At 47.3% G+C, this 14316-nt stretch overlaps 1 pseudogene; it reads left to right on the top strand.

Annotated features, from left to right (window-relative positions):
• LOC121534770 overlaps positions 1-13590 on the top strand; it is a 57934-nt pseudogene extending 44344 nt beyond the window's left edge.
• The last annotated feature ends 726 nt before the right edge of the window (positions 13591-14316 follow it).

The raw sequence follows: 14316 nt of genomic DNA, 5'->3' as shown, positions 1-14316 counted from the left end.
TGAGGGAAGGAGGTTCTCACCCAAGATTTGACGGTACATGGCCCCGTCCATCGTCCCTTTGATGAGGTGAAGTTGTCCTGTCCCCTTAGCAGAAAAACACCCCCGAAGCATAATGTTTCCACCTCCATGTTTGACGGTGGGGATGGTGTTCTTGGGGTCATAGGCAGCATTCCTCCTCCTCCAAACACGGCGAGTTGAGTTGATGCCAAAGAGCTAGATTTTGGTCTCATCTGACCACAACACTTTCACCCAGTTCTCCTCTGAATCATTCAGATGTTCATAGGCAAACTTCAGACGGCCCTGTATATGTGCTTTCTTGAGCAGGGGGACCTTGCGGGTGCAGCAGGATTTCAGTCCTTCACGGCGTAGTGTGTTACCAATTGTTTTCTTGGTGACTATGGCCCCAGCTGCCTTGAGATCATTGACAAGATCCTCCCGTGTAGTTCTGGGCTGATTCCTCACCGTTCTCATGATCATTGCAACTCCACGAGGTGAGATCTTGCATGCAGCCCCAGGCCGAGGGAGATTGACAGTTGTTTTGTGTTTCTTCCATTTGCGAATAATCGCACCAACTGTTGTCACCTTCTCACCAAGCTGCTTGGCGATGGTTTTGTAGCGCATTCCAGCCTTGTGTAGGTCTACAATCTTGTCCCTGACATCCTTGGAGAGCACTTTGGTCTTGGCCATGGTGGAGAGTTTGGAATCTGATTGATTGATTGCTTCTGTGGACAGGTGTCTTTTATACAGGTAACAAGCTGAGATTAGGAGCACTCCCTTTAAGAGTGTGCTCCAAATCTCAGCTCGTTACCTGTATAAAAGACACCTGGGAGCCAGAAATCTTTCTGATTGAGAGGGGGTCAAATACTTATTTCCCTCATTAAAATGCAAATCAATTTTATAACATTTTTGACATGCGTTTTTTTTCTGGATTTTTTTTGTTGTTATTCTGTCTCTCACAGTTCAAATAAACCTACCATTAAAATTATAGACTGATCATTTCTTTGTCAGTGGGCAAACGTACAAAATCAGCAGGGGATCAAATACTTTTTTCCCTCACTGTATATATATATATTTTTTTTTTCTTCTCATACTGGTCCCCCGTGGGAATCAAACCCACAACCCTGGTGTTGCAAGCGCCATGCTCTACCAACTGAGCTACACGGGACTGCCACAGATGGCACAGCTATGAATGTATTAGGCAGAATTCCTCTGAGGAAACGGGAACTAATTAATTTGCAGTCAATGTTTTTTCCTGTTGAAACAACAGATGATTTTCTCTGTCAAAAGATCTTTGCTCACCCAAGACATTACAACACCAACACTGTAATAAATATGTAATAAAGCTTGCAGACCACCTGAGAGCAGTGTTCATTTTGGCACTCTTTTTTAGATTTTGTCTAGTCTTAGTCATTTTGACTAAAGTATAATGAAGTCACATTTGTCATTTGAATAATGATTGTCTAGTTATTGTCAAAAGGACATAAACAGTGGGCCATTTTAGTCAACTAAATACCCTTTCTTTTTAGTCATATTTTAGTCACATCACATTTTTATTTACTCATAACCCTATAGTAAACATAAGTCACTGACTTTCATGTGCACAAACATACATAGCTTTGTCCTATCAACATATTTTTCAGCATAACATCCTATCGCATGATATTCTTTCCCACAGCCAAATTGGCACCAGAACACATTACTCTGTAGCAGATTAAAAATCACACCCCTTGACAGGGCTCCAGACTAACATTTTCCCCAGTGCCACCAACCTTTTCAGTGGCACCAGCCCATGATTTGGTCGCACCATTTGTTTTCTGCGGCGTCACGCGATATACCTTTTTTTAATCATTCAACTTATAAAGTAATTCGCAGTGCTTTAGACTGTGTAATAGACTACTGAGATGGATGGGCTAGTCAAGAAATTAGTTGTTTCATCTAACATGTCCAAGCAGGAATGCATGATTCAAGATATTTTGATTTGCAACCTAATCCAGGAATTGTCATGAATTGTGGGTTGACAATAGGGTATGGTTGTTAAATTTTACTGTTAAAATAGGGCTCCAGAATGTTTTATTTATTTTTGTTCAATAGAGATGAATTTGCCTACATCTTTATGTGCACTAATAAGATAGGCTCATTTATTTTGGGGCTTATTCACCACATGAGGAAGTGAAAACTCTTAACACAGCTAGATCGCTTTCACTAAATATAAAACCCACTGCTAGAACTCATGTACTAATCTAACAGTAAATGTAATGGTCGATGCGCAATTGGGCATTTTGGCGCTTCATATCTTAAAGGCATATCAAATATCTCGGTTGTAAAATAGTTGTTATTGAGCTCAATATTAAGACTTGACAAATAGAAAGTATACCCACAGAAAGCTGAGAACAGTAGTTGCTTCCAAAGCTATGTATTTCCCACAATTGGATTTTGAAATGTTATACAATCAGAAGCCTTTTCTCTCTGCTGGAGAGCACATCAAGTGGCTCGCTCATCACAGCAGCAGGCCCCAGCGGAACAGGCCCCAGTGAATGGGGCAGACACTTTCATTACAGGAATCATGAGGATAATGCACTTTACTGTTTGACCAAATCATGGTTTTAGCCGCCCAAAAAAATAGAATGTTTTGAAACTTTTGAGTGTGGTGACCATGTAATGAATAAACTCCCATGGAAATGTTGCATCCGGTCTTGTTTGAATCTACACCATAAGTAAAGTGGCTCCAAACATCACCCCTTTTTCTACTGGGAGCTTTTACCACTTGGAGAGTAGCCCATGGCTTATTTACATCAATGATTTGTTTCCGCCAGATGGCAAATATCACTGAAAAGATCTCAGTCATTCCAAAAACTCTTGTCCAGTCCACATAGTAGTCAGAATTAGTCACAGAGATCATTTAGTCTCATCTCGCTTTCGACAACCCAAATGAAACAATTTATTTACTTTTTTCTCGGTCTATTTAGTAAGTTATCGTCTCGTCAATTGCCACTAAAGAATAGGTGTTTGACGAATATGTTCATCTCGATTTTAGTTGACGAATTTAACACTGCCCCTGAGAGGGACAAGTACTGGATTGAGCAGAGTAGCGTAGTGGTGCCTGGCGTCAGAGGCTTGGACACACCAGAACTCAACAGATATTGCAAACAAGGATCTTTATTAGACACAAATTCATAGGACAGCATGGAGTACATGAGATAGGCTCCCTACTAAGTCTATGCAACTCAACCTGAACATGAATAGGCCTATAAGAATAAACAAACTGTGGTATAAGGCACACATAGGCTATGAGCATAATTACACCCTAGAAGGTAACACACTGCACACAATAGTGAGATCATGCGGATACACCGCAAACTGAACATCAAAGGTTCTACTAACATGTGACTGCAATGCAAATCGGCGCTTAGCCCAATAAATAGCAATTGTTCTACAAATGTGCAAATTCCCTGCAAACAGGAACTAAATACACATGGTCAAAAGACCCACGGGTGATAAAGTAATATAGAACCCAGACCACTTTAAGCTACACAGTCTGCAATCACCGTTCTGCCCGCCCCTCATAACCCACACTGTATTTAAAAGGCTAGGGACCAAATGGGACACAGACATTACATTGAACATTTAAATGTCGCTGATGAGAACCCTCCATGGGGTCTGAGCATGTGCACCCTTGTTGAGCCAGCCAGCATGGCAAGCTGAAGACCGGCAGTGGATACGTATCCATGGTGCACTGAATTATCTACAATGGACTAAACAGGATCAACAGCTAGGCTACACTCAGATTCAGGTTAATCACTGTGAATCCAGAAAACCACGATAGGGTAGTGTCACGAATGCTGTAGGTGGGTGTAGTGGTGGAATCAAACGCAGGACACCGAAGTATAGTCCAAAAGACTTTAGTAAATTTCCAACAAGGAAAAATACGAACTGACTTGCCCGAAGGCGAAATTACGCACAAAGGCGAACAAAACAAAAGGCGCACTCAACAGGTGCGATAAACGCTCCAACGCAGTGGAGGGAAGCTCAACCGAGCGAAATAGCAAAATACAAGCCCTACACACGACAGACCTAAATCAATAACACACAACACTAGACAAACACAACGAGAAACTTATAGGACACTAATTACGCTAAACGAGAAACAGGTGTCACAACAAACAGACAAAAGCAAACGAACATGAAACATACAACGGTGGCAGCTAGTATTCCGGAGACAACGAACGCCGAAGCCTGCCCGAACAAGGAAGAGAGGCAGCCTCGGCCGAAACCGTGACAGTACCCCCTTGACGCGCGGCTCCAGACGTGCGCCGACTCCGGCCTCGGGGGACGACCCGGAGGACGCGGAGCAGGGTGCGTCGGGTGCCCACGATGGAATTCCGTCAGGAGAGACGGGTCCAAAATGTCTCTCCTCGGCACCCAGCACCGCTCCTCCGGACCGTACCCCTCCCACTCCACTAGATATTGGAGACCCCCCATCCGACGTCTCGAATCCAAGATGGACCTCACGGAGTACGCCGGTGCCCCCTCGATGTCCAATGGGGGCGGAGGAGTCTCCTGATCTCACTTTCTTGGAGTGGGCCAGCTACCACCGGCCTGAGAAGGGACACATGGAACGAGGGGTTAATACTTTTATATTCAACAGGTAGTTGTAATTTGTAACACACCTCGTTCAACCTTCCCAGGACTTTAAATGGCCCTACAAACCGCCGACCCAGTTTCCGACAGGGCAGGCGGAGGGGCAGGTTTCTGGTAGAGAGCCAGACTCGATCACCAGGTGCGTACACCGGTCCCTCACTGCGGTGGAGATCGGCGCTCGCCTTATGACGTCGGAGGGCCCGCTGCAGGTGGACGTGTGCAGCGTTCCATGTCTCCTCCGAGCGCCGCGCCCACTCATCCACCGCAGGAGCCTCGATCTGGCTCTGCTGCCAAGGTGCCAGAACCGGCTGGTAACCTAACACACATTGGAAAGGGGTTAGGTTAGTGGAGGAATGTCGTAGGGAATTCTGGGCCATTTCGGCCCAGGGAACGTACCTTGCCCACTCCTCCGGCCGGTCCTGGCAGTATGTTCTAAGAAACCTACCCACATCCTGGTACACACGTTCCACCTGCCCATTACTCTCTGGGTGGTAACCCGAGGTGAGGCTCACCGAGACCCCCAACCGCTCCATAAAAGCTCTCCAGACTCTGGAGGTAAATTGGGGACCTCGATCAGACACAATATCCTCGGGTACCCCGTAGTGCCGGAACACATGGGTGAATAGGGCTTCGGCAGTTTGCAGGGCGGTAGGAAGGCCCGGCATGGGGAGCAAACGACAGGCCTTAGAAAACCGGTCCACAACGACCAGTATAGTGGTATTCCCCTGTGAAGGAGGAAGGTCAGTAAGGAAATCCACCGAGAGGTGGGACCATGGTCGTTGTGGAACGGGCAGGGGTAGTAACTTACCCCTAGGCAGATGTCTAGGCGCCTTACACTGGGCGCACACCGAGCAGGAGGAAACATAAACCCTCACATCCCTTGCCAACGTGGGCCACCAGTACTTGGCACTAAGACAGTGCACTGTCCGGCCGATACCCGGGGTGTCCAGAGGAGGGTGACGTGTGAGCCCAATAGATCAATCGATCCCGAACCTCGAGCGGAACGTACTTCCGACCCTCCGGGCATTGTGGTGGACTAGGGTCGGTGCGTAACGCCCGCTCGAGCTCAGCATCGACCTCCCACACTACCGGTGCCACCAGACACGACTCCGGCAGTATGGGAGTGGGCTCCACGGACCTCTCCTCCGTGTCATACCGCCGAGACAGCGCATCTGCCTTACCGTTCTGTGACCCAGGGATGTACGTGATCTTAAATGTAAACCGGGTCAAAAACATATTCCATCTTGCCTGCCGAGGGTTTAGCCTCCTCGCTGCCCGGATGTACTCCAGGTTACGGTGGTCCGTCAAAATGAGGAAAGGGTGTTGAGCCCCCTCAAGCCAGTGCCTCCACACCTTTAGGGCCTGTACCACGGCTAACAGCTCCCTGTCCCCTACGTCATAGTTTCGCTCCCGCCGGACTGAGCTTCTTGGAATAAAAGGCACAGGGGCGGAGTTTAGGTGGCGCGCCTGACCGTTGTGAAAGCACGGCTCCTATACCGGCCTCAGACGCGTCCACCTCTACCTGAAATGGTAAAGAGGGATCCGGATGCGCCAGCACCGGAGCCGAGGTAAACAGGTCCTTCAGCCTCCCAAACGCCCTGTCCGCCTCGGCAGACCACTGCAGACGCACCGGACCCCCCTTCAAAAGAGACGTGATGGGAGCTGCCACCTGTCCAAAACCCCGGATAAACCTCCGGTAGTAATTCGCAAACCCCAAAAACTGCTGCACCTCCTTCACAGTGGTTGGTGTTTGCCAATTACGCACGGCTGACACCCGGTCTACCTCCATCTTCACCCCCTGACGCAGACAACTGATACCCCAAAAAGGAAACCGACTCCTGGAAAAACAGACACTTCTCTGCCTTAACATACAGGTCGTGCTCCACCAGCCTCCGCAACACTCTGCGCACCAGGGCCACATGCTCGACACGGGTAGGCGAGTACACGAGAATGTCATCTATGTACACAACGACCCCCTGCCCCTGCATGTCCCTGAAGATCTCATCCACGAATGATTGGAAAACTGACGGAGCGTTCATCAACCCGTATGGCATGACAAGATACTCGTAATGGCCCGAGGTGGTACTAAAGGCTGTCTTCCATTCATCGCCCTCCCTGATGCGCACCAAGTTGTACGCGCTCCTGAGATCTAATTTAGTGAAGAAACGCGCCCCATGCAAGGACTCAGTCATGGTCGCAATCAGCGGGAGTGGATAACTGTACTTCACCGTGATCTGATTGAGACCACGGTAATCGATGCACGGGCGTAAACCACCATCCTTCTTCTTCACAAAAAAGAAACTCGAGGACGCAGGGGAAGTGGAAGGCCGTATGTATCCTTGTCTCAGAGATTCGTCTATGTAAGTCTCCATAGCTTTCTTCTCCTCCTGAGACAGAGGATACACATGGCTCCGTGGGAGCGCAGCTCCTGCCTGGAGGTCTATCGCACAATCTCCCTGCCTATGGGGTGGCAACCGTCGCCCTCGACTTACTAAACGCGATAGCCAAATCCCCATACTCAGGGGGAACGTGCAATGCGGGCACCTGGTTTGGACTCTCCACCGAGGTAGCCCCTACGGAAACGCCCAAACATCGACCCACACACTGGGCAGACCACTCCATCAGAGCCCTCTCCTGCCACGAAATAGATGGGTTATGGGTACTCAACCAGGGCATGCCCAGCACCACCGGATACGCAGGCGAGTCAATCAGAAATAGCTGAATCATCTCCTGATGACCCCCCTGCGCACACATCCTAAGTGGCGCAGTGACTTCCCTGATCAAGCCCGCACCCAACGGACGGCTATCTAAGGCATGAACGGGGAAAGGGACATCAACAGGAAGAAGGGGGAATCCCTAAGGCTAAACAAAACTTCTTATCAACAAAATTCCCAGCCGCGCCTGAATCTACCAGCGCCTTATGCTGGGAATGAGGTGCTACCTGTGGAAAACTCACAGGTATACAGAAATGTGCAACAGAGAGCTCTGGGTGAGTGGGGCGCCTACTCACCTGGAAGGAATCCCCAGTGCGGGACCTGTCGTCCTCTCCCCTAGGAGGCCATCCCCAGCACCTAGCCGCGGTGTGTCCTCCCCGACCACAGTTGGTGCAGGAGATGGACCCCCTAGTAAGCCGACCCCTCCTCTCTCTAGCGCCAGCGCCCCCGAGCTCCATGGGACACGGCTCGGAGGCGCTGGAGGGTGAAATGGACGGACCCCCCTCGGGACGTCCGCGGGTAGCTAGCAGGTTATCCAGCCTGATGGACATGTCGACCAATTGGTCGAACGAGAGGCTGGTGTCCCTACAGGCCAGCTCCCGACGGACGTCCTCTCGTAGACTACATCTGTAGTGATCGACGAGAGCCCGCTCATTCCACCCTGCATCTGCCGCTAGAGTACGGAATTCGAGGGCGAACTCCTGGGCACTCCTCCTCCCCTGCCGGAGGAAGACCAGACGCTCCCCCGCCGCTTTCCCCTCCGGGGGATGGTCAAACACCGCCCTGAAGCGGCGGGAGAACTCGTCGTATGTGATGGTGTCCGCGTCGATCCTCCTCCACTCCGCGTTGGCCCATTCCAACGCCTTCCCGGAAAGGCAGGAGATCAGGGCGGACACGCTCTCATGTCCCGAGGGCGCCGGGTGCACGGTGGCCAGGTACAGCTCCACCTGGAGAAGGAATCCCTGACACCCGGCCGCGGTCCCATCGTAGGCCCTCGGGAGCGAGAGTCGGACTCCTCGGGGTTCCCGTGCGGGAATGGGCTGACTGGCCGATGGTGCTGGCAGGGAGGATGGCGGTGGAGGCGTCCCCCAGCCTCGGATGGTGGTGATCACCTCCTGCAGTGCGGTCCCCATCTGCAGGATCTGGTCACTTTGTTCCCGGACCTTGTCCTCCAGCGTCGCCTGGGCTGCTGCGGCTCCTGCTGATTCCATTCTTCAAGGTGTGTTATTCTGTCACGAATGCTGTAGGTGGGTGTAGTGGTGGAATCAAACGCAGGACACCGAAGTATAGTCCAAAAGACTTTAGTAAATTTCCAACAAGGAAAAATACGAACTGACTTGCCCGAAGGCGAAATTACGCACAAAGGCGAACAAAACAAAAGGCGCACTCAACAGGTGCGATAAACGCTCCAACGCAGTGGAGGGAAGCTCAACCGAGCGAAATAGCAAAATACAAGCCCTACACACGACAGACCTAAATCAATAACACACAACACTAGACAAACACAACAAGAAACTTATAGGACACTAATTACGCTAAACGAGAAACAGGTGTCACAACAAACAGACAAAAGCAAACGAACATGAAACATACAACGGTGGCAGCTAGTATTCCGGAGACAACGAACGCCGAAGCCTGCCCGAAAAAGGAAGAGAGGCAGCCTCGGCCGAAACCGTGACAGGTAGACAAATGCCGTAATCTATGCTCGGGTTTAACCTGATTGATTACATTGAATAGAAGAGTGCGCTACAACTCACAGCGGCTTACAAACGCAGGGGAGAGGGCTATCACTCCTAGAAACCCCACTATCTTACCTGGTTCCACAAATTCCCCCCTAAATACCTGGCTTCGTCGGCAGCCGGCCTACACAGCAGCGAATGACAACCTCCCACCATTAGTGAGTGCAAAACGGTTACTTGCAAGGGCTATGAAGCCCCATGTCTATCAGAGAACCAGCACCCCCACAACCCCTTGCCTGTTCTCTCAGCTCTGACTTATAAAGAGATTTCCAGAGTCTTGTGCAGACTTGTGCAGAGTTGTGCGAACAATTAGTTAATGATTCGGTGACATTGTTACTTGCAAGCTGTAATCACAGTTTCTTCACATTAATATAGCTAAATACTGTGGTGTAGTGTTCATAATCTCCCTCCCCTCCCCTCCCTACTTTCCATTGCTTTCCTGTTCTTCTTTTTTTCTCTTTCTCCTCTTTCCATTCCTCTACCCTCTCATTACCCTCTCCCCTGTCTCCCTTATTCTCACCTAATAAATCTCTGTCACTCCTTTATCCTCCTACCCTACTCTGTCCTGAATTCCCACCTTCACACTCATCCATTCCTCTGCGCTCTCCCTCTACCCCGCTCTCCAGAACATGTCCTTGGAGCAGACCCAGTCCCAGTCCAACATGGGTGTGGCCGGGTACCATGCTCAGATCTCCAGCTTGGCATCGGCCATCGAGGTGGCCAAAACTGACCTCCACAAGCAGATCCTGGCCTACCAGGAGCTTCTGGACGTTAAGCTGGCTCTGGACGTGGAGCTCTCAACCTACAGAAACCTGCTGGAAGGAGACGACCTCAGTAAGTATACCATACAACATACCGTATTAATGCTGGGCTATCGGTGCAATCCAAGACCGTGTCAGCCAGCTCAGCTAAAGGCTATACACGACTGTGGTGTAGGCATGTGTACTGATGTAGTCAAATATAAGATAATGTAATTTTAAAGGACGGTAAGGAAGCTGTTTACGCTCATATTTTCACGCTTTCTCTCCAGATTACTAGAGAAATCTGGCTTTACAGCATCTTCCTACAGTTTCTCAGGTGAGAGACATTTTAAACAAGGAGATTTAGTGGAGGTGAATAGTGTCCAAAAATACCATGCGGGAAAATACAACAGAAAATGGCAGAACACTCAGTGAGTGGTAGATTTTTAGTAGCACAAAAAAAGAAATAGTACCCAAATGGATAGCACAACAGTAATACAATATATACCATTTTCAAAAATATATATATATACACACAAAGGGAATTACCCATCTTAGATACACTCAGGATGGGCCCTTCCTAGTGCTCTCAAATCGTATATCAACCTTTTCAATTGATGTGGACCCCCTCGACTGACTAATTGATTTATCAAGAAATGTTAACTAATCCATTGTGGAGAAGGCCCAGTCAGACCACCTGATGGTTAATCAGTAGGGCCGGGTGTTTTTCCGGACCACATGAGCTGACCTGTTTTCACAAGTTGGCCTTAGGGGGCAGGAGTCCTGGGGAGTGTAGGGTAGACATAGCCCTCACTCACCTTCACATTTCCAACCTGCAGGCTGGGACTCCCCCTTACCTTCTGCCCAGGCTAGATACAAAGGCAAGTTTACACATGTAGAGGGAGTGTCAGGGTAGGAGAATGGTTGCCTCGCTGATTTGGCAAACTGTCTGGACTTTCTAGTCATATGTTCTCTGAACTATTTGATAGCTATTTTGTCTTTTAACAAATATGTCTGTCTGGCTTATATGATCATTGTTATGAACCCTGTGGCTTTAAAAGTCTAGGGTGGATGGAAAAGAGACCCGTAACATAACTCATACGAATTAGAATATTGCCATGGAACAGTGAGAACAAAAATACGCCGACAACCAAAAAGCTACCGTCAAACACAAAAATGTTTATTATAAACACACGGTAAAGGTTTGGGGAAAAGGGGCTGAGCAGGACCCAAGGAATGAAACAATAATGTAAAAAAATAAAAAATAAACTGATCTTGCCTGCCTCAAGAACCGCTAAGCTTACTACTAACTACACAAAAATACAGTGGGTGGTCCACTCAGGTCTAACTAGTGTTTTTAAACAAAGTTTTCCTACGGGTAGTGTATGCCCAAGGGCGACTTGCTAAAAATCCAATTTTCCCAGGAACAAACAAACAACATAGTTACCATATGGAGTAAACAGCAAATGAGTGAGTACACAAAAAACAAGACACCACAATATCCATACTCCCAAACAAAAAGAGTCTCTGTCAGAAAACACAACTGACTGGCTTTTAAAGCAAGAGGATGTGTGATGTGATTAGGTATGAAAAACAGAAACAGGTGGTGCAATCAGGGGAAGTGGCCACTGCTTGGTCCACCTCAGCAATCAGCAGATGAACTGATGACTGACAGGTGAGACATACCAATGACCTCCAATCAGGAACACAAGGGACACCTGTGATTAGGACAGAAGGAGAGGAAAAACACATACAGGATACCTGGATCCGTAACAATCATGTACTCTTAACTTCAACCTGGTACAGCCAGAGGAGGATAGGCCTCCCCTCTGAGTCTGGTTCCTCTCAAGGTTTCTTCCTTTTAGGGAGTTTTTCCTTGCCACTGTGATTATGCTTGCTCTTTTGGGGTCTAGACAGGGTTACTGTAAAGCACTTTGTGTCAAATGCTGATGCAAAAAGCTTTCTAAAATAACATTTGTTGATTTCACGTACAGTGGGGGAAAAAAGTATTTAGTCAACCACCAATTGTACAAGTTCTCCCACTTAAAAAGATGAGAGAGGCCTGTAATTTTCATCATAGGTACACGTCAACTATGACAGACAAAATGAGAAAAAGAAATCCAGAAAATCACATTGTAGGATTTTTAATGAATTTATTTGCAAATTATGGTGGAAAATAAGTATTTGGTCAATAACATAAGTTTCTCAATACTTTGTTATATAACCTTTGTTGGCAATGACACAGGTCAAACGTTTTCTGTAAGTCTTCACAAGGTTTTCACACACTGTTGCTGGTATTTTGGCCCATTCCTCCATGCAGATCTCCTCTAGAGCAGTGATGTTTTGGGGCTGTCGCTGGGCAACACGGACTTTCAACTCCCTCCAAAGATTTTCTATGGGGTTGAGATCTGGAGACTGGCTAGGCCACTCCAGGACCTTGAAATGCTTCTTACGAAGCCACTCCTTCGTTGCCCGGGTGGTGTGTTTGGGACGTTTCATCTTCAATGTCCTTGCTGATGGAAGGAGTGTCCTCCAAACACGACGAGTTGAGTTTTTACCAAAAAGTTATATTTTGGTTTCATCTGACCATATGACATTCTCCCAATCCTCTTCTGGATCATCCAATGCACTCTAGCAAACTTCAGACGGGCCTGGACATGTACTGGCTTAAGCAGGGGGAAACGTCTGGCACTGCAGGATTTGAGTCCCTGGCGGCGTAGTGTGTTACTGATGGTAGGCTTTGTTACTTTGGTCCCAGCTCTCTGCAGGTCATTCACTAGGTCCCCCCGTGTGGTTCTGGGATTTTTGCTCACCGTTCTTGTGATCATTTTGACCCCACGGGGTGAGATCTTGCGTGGAGCCCCAGATTGAGGGAGATTATCAGTGGTTTTGTATGTCTTCCATTTCCTAATAATTGCTCCCACAGTTGATTTCTTCAAATCAAGCTGCTTACCTATTGCAGATTCAGTCTTCCCAGCCTGGTGCAGGTCTACAATTTTGTTTCTGGTGTCCTTTGACAGCTCTTTGGTCTTGGCCATAGTGGAGTTAGGAGTGTGACTGTTTGAGGTTGTGGACAGGTGTCTTTTATACTGATAACAAGTTCAAACAGGTGCCATTAATACAGGTAACAAGTGGAGGACAGAGGAGCCTATTAAAGAAGAAGTTACAGGTCTGTGAGAGCCAGAAATCTTGCTTGTTTGTAGGTGACCAAATACTTATTTTCCACCATAATTTGCATATAAATTCATAAAAAATCCTACAATGTGATTTTCTGGATTTTTTTTCTCTCAATTTGTCTGTCATAGTTGACGTGTACCTATGATGAAAATTACAGGCCTCTCTCATCTTTTTAAGTGGGAGAACTTGCACAATTGGTGGCTGACTAAATACTTTTTTTCCCCACTGTATGTTTTGGGTGAAAAGAGGTTGTTGTCTGTGTATGCAGAACCGATGACATTGGTAACACATTTAGCAATGGGAAGTTGCTCAACATCGTTTTTGTGGTCACGACATCTCTTCAGTAAAAAGTTGTGAATATGGCTAAACAAATTATCTCCCTTGCTATCTCTTCTGTACTCTTTCTCTATCCCCACACCCAATTTTCCTTTCATATCTCTCTTTCTCTAGCAGGAGGTGGGAGTATTCAAGTTAAAGATATCATAACAGGTCAGTCATATCAATGTGTCATAACATGTTATGCAGTGCTGACCCCATTAAACATATATAAGCCTTCTGCATGTTATCATGTCAGGCTATTAGTCAATATAAAATAAAAGCATAGATATGCATGTATACAATGTGAAGTGAATACACATGCAGGTCAAAGACCTACCAGCTCTCACAGTCTCACATCAGAATTAGACGTTCATCCATGTTTCTCAAACGTCAAATTTCGAAGTTGTTCTAAACATCACATTTCAAAGTGTTTAAGGTTAAGTTTAGGCATTAACTCTGAATTGTTAATGTTAGGGTTGAGTTCAGGCATTAACTCCAAATTCTTAAGATTAGGCATTAACTCCAAATGGTTAAGGTAAGGCTTAAGGTTTGGGATAGGCTTAAAACAAAAACATAAAAAATTACTTTCTATCGCTGGATTGGAACTTGCAACCTTTGGAATCAGAGGCAGGTGCTTACACCCATCCGCCATCCCCGTCCACAATGCCCAAGCAAAACTGAAACCTAATTTAAGGTAACAGCTTTCACTGTTTCCACGTCATCTCCTGACGTCCTGAGACATGGATGGACATCGAATACTGACTTGTATCACGGGTGACCTGGCTGTCAAAGACATGCAATCTTGTGCTAAATCTACTTATTGAACCCTACTTATTAAGTAACTTCTTCCCCTTAGAACACACAGAACCCTCGCTGATTTAGGAACCCACAGCTGCAGATGAATCTGGATCCACCTGGACCGTTGGATGTTCAGATGCTTAAAGTGAGTCTTTTAACCCAACCCTCTAGCTTCTCTGTCAATCTATGCCC

Source organism: Coregonus clupeaformis, chromosome 21, assembly GCF_020615455.1.
Source record: "Coregonus clupeaformis isolate EN_2021a chromosome 21, ASM2061545v1, whole genome shotgun sequence".
Lineage (NCBI taxonomy): Eukaryota > Metazoa > Chordata > Actinopteri > Salmoniformes > Salmonidae > Coregonus > Coregonus clupeaformis.
This window is presented reverse-complemented; position numbering and strand designations above follow the sequence as displayed.